General features: G+C 33.5%; 2 protein-coding genes across 3 annotated transcripts in view; one reads left to right on the forward strand and one right to left on the reverse strand.

Annotated features, from left to right (window-relative positions):
* Positions 1-3,346, reverse strand: part of LOC116843617 — a 76,751-nt gene that overhangs the window by 21,562 nt on the left and 51,843 nt on the right. The gene's annotated exons all lie outside the window — the stretch shown is intronic.
* The window catches only part of LOC116843616 (piggyBac transposable element-derived protein 4-like), an 8,280-nt gene continuing 6,776 nt past the window's right edge, over positions 1,843-3,346 (forward strand). For both annotated transcript variants that reach the window (XM_032814152.1, XM_032814151.1), the window contains exon 1: positions 1,843-1,991. The gene's annotated coding sequence lies outside the window, so the exon portion shown is untranslated. The remainder of the gene's footprint in view (positions 1,992-3,346) is intronic.

Genomic DNA, 3,346 nt, shown 5'->3' on the forward strand with positions numbered 1-3,346 from the left:
GCAGAAAAGGAAAGGTTTTTTGCATCGTGTCGTGGCGATGAAAAGTGGATACACTACGATAACCCTAAGCGTAGAAGATCGTGAGGTAAGCCCGGCCATGCATCAACATCGTCGGCAAAGCCAAATATCCATGGTTCGAAGCTTCTGCTCTGCATTTGGTGGGATCAGCTGGGTGTAGTTTATTATGAGCTGCTCAAACCGAACGAAACCATCACGGGAGATCGCTATCGACTACAATTAATGCGTTTGAGCCGAGCATTGAAGAAAAAACGGCCGCTATACGAGCAGAGACACGACAAAGTGATTTTGCAACATGACAACGCTTGGCCAAATGTTGCACAACCAGTGAAAACCTACTTGGAAACGCTTAAATGGAAAGTTCTACCCCACCCGCCGTATTCACCAGACATTGCTCCTTCCGATTATCACTTGTTCCGATTCATGGCACATGGCTTGGCTGAGCAGCAATTCCATTCTTATGAAGATGCCAAAAAATGGGTCGACTCTTGGATAGCTTCAAAAGACGTGTCGTTTTTCCGACGTGGAATTCAAATGCTGCCAGAAAGATGGAAAAAAGTAGTGGCTAGTGTTACGTCCGACGTAATTCTCTTCAGTTCGATCGAGCGCACCTTCTGTTACCACCAGGAATGCAGTAAATGCCCTGGGTGGTTGATGAACAATGGATTGATAATAAGGTGTCAAAATCTAACTATTGATTATTACTCGCATGTCGTGAGAAGCATCTTTCTCCTTCTACTAATAAAGTGGTGAGAACTCACGCGGGAGTATCTCGCCACCTGCCTATAAAAACGGGTGCGACTGCCCACACAGACCAGACAAAAAGTTCGATAAGACAAACAGTCAGTCATTCAGCCAGTCAATCAATCAGACAATCAATCAATCAATTAATCAATCAGTCAGTCAGTTTTTGAGTAGTAATAGTAGAAGTTTTAGAAAGTCAGTTTCAGATTTTAGCTTTTAATTCAGCAAATCAATCAATTAAAACTCATCACACAAACAATATACATAATTGGATCACTAAGATAAAACATTAAAAATCGTAAATAAGTTATTGGATAGATAAAGGTTTGTTTTCCTAACATATCCCCTGACCAATTCCTAAGCGTCGCGTTACACTTTACTCATATTCCCAAACCTTCACCAACCTCTTAAGTCCGATCCTAAGCTCTTCAGTCTCTCTGTAACTACAGTACGAGAAGGACTTCAAAATAATTTAAAATTACTTAAAAGAAAGAATCAATACAAAAATCAGTAAGTAAAATCATTATTTTATACACACACATAAGTTTACACATTTCCTCACTCACAATCACACGAACTTGTCCATCCTGGGGTAAAGTGGTTAAATCCATTGACCCAAAAAGGACAATAAACACGTTTTAAAAAACAACTAAGCGTGACAATAGCAATGGACAATATTTTCAGTGACATGTTTTTTACGACTTTTTTTAAATAAAGCATTAATTTTCACGAAAAATCAGCGAGAACTTATTCAAGGTCCTAATATGTGCGTACTAATCGGTTATAAATAAATAAAAATTATTTCACAACAATGAGTTCTTTTAATTAAAAATAAATTCTATCTTCTAAATTTCACGAGTGTCATGCTGTGTACTATCACTTCGACTCTTGTCATGACCTTGTCATTACTGGGCATACACATCAGCAGCAATTTCAGTTCTGACAATTGGAGCGTTGCAACTTTATTCGATAAAAAGTGTGCAAACCGATGTGCAATATTCTATACCTGATACGTTCTATCTGATAAATGCTTCGGTATTGCTGACGCATTATGATTACCTAGATAACGATAGTCAATAAATGCTTTTAGTCACAGCAACACGATCAGCTGCATACGTTTCTGGCCGCACATTATTTAATCGAGAAACAGAGATTGTGTACAGAGTAAAGTGACATTTTTATAATTTTACGTTTTGTCTGGTTGAATAAAGAGAGTCATCCGATTGCTGGTAAGCCTGTTTTTCATAAGAATAATTCTACACAGTAATTGCGCGATTACTTGCAGCATTTTTCTTGCAGATTTGCACTCTTTTATAGAACATGTTCGCATGTTGCACACATATTCAGAAATCATCTTATTCAAACTCGCTTGTTTGTAAAACAATTTGTAGATCTTTTTTCGATACACTTTGAAATGCATTCGACGTTTAACAAAAACCTTTCGAAAAAATTTCAAAAAATGTTCGAGATTTACTCAAAATAAATTGGACGTTGGTTGCTTTTTGAAGTATTTCGAAAGAAAAATATGCAAACCTTCCTCCACCCGCCCTTATAGTTCCACAACCGAGTATATAGTTGTAAGATAGCTTAAACATGACGAAATTGACAATTCACTGAACTATCAAAATTGAAAGTTATTACTGTGTTGTGTGCGGATATATGTGTGCATACGCGCGCGTGTGTGTCTCGAGCTTGTCCATTCATTACATTAGCAATTATTATTATTAATTATTATTATTATTATTTAGTAATAATTATATTATTGTTACTATTATTACATAAATCTGTGGGTAATGACTTTCAATTTTATATTTTTATCCCACTTCTCCTTCGTCGTTACAAGTTTAGGTCCTATTCCAATGTCACATGACATATGGAATTACATCCTCCTCACACATAGAATAAGAAAAATAAAAAACATTATATTATAAATAATAATTATTAGATATTAGTACTAACTTTTTTTCAATAATTACTTAATAATAATTTCTTAATAATATAAGTCATTTTTAGACGTAATACTAAATTAATTGTTTTATTTTATGATTTTAATTAGTAAAAGTTGTTTTTAAAAAATGAATAATCCGAAACCAAAATTTTGATTATTACAAAATATTTTTATAGATGTAAAAATTTTAATACAGCGTATACCCTTATCATACTAAGAAATATCATACTAAGAATCATTGATAATTACTTATTATCCAGTATTTTTAATACTGAAAATAAGTAATTATCAATGATTCTTAGTATGATATTTCTATAAGGGTATATAATATATAATATATAATTCCATGGTCTTTCTTTCCCTGCCATTATAAATCGTCACGAAAGTTAATAAATATATCCTCCTCCCTCCTCGTAGTGTAATATAATTGTTGAATGACATTTTATAATAACTACGTGTTGTTCAAAATTTGCTTTTGCATTAAGTAGAAAATGATTATCATTATCTTGTCTTGATATGCTGACAGTTATTTAGGAATATACATTTACTCATTATTAGCTCTAAATTATATACAATTATATTGACAAAAGCGCAACAAATAAAGAGTAATTCTGTTTATAATTATATGATTCTTAT

Source organism: Odontomachus brunneus, unplaced genomic scaffold (assembly GCF_010583005.1).
Source record: "Odontomachus brunneus isolate Ranch 3 - 2012 unplaced genomic scaffold, Obru_v1 Obru_scaffold_034, whole genome shotgun sequence".
Classification (NCBI taxonomy): domain Eukaryota; kingdom Metazoa; phylum Arthropoda; class Insecta; order Hymenoptera; family Formicidae; genus Odontomachus; species Odontomachus brunneus.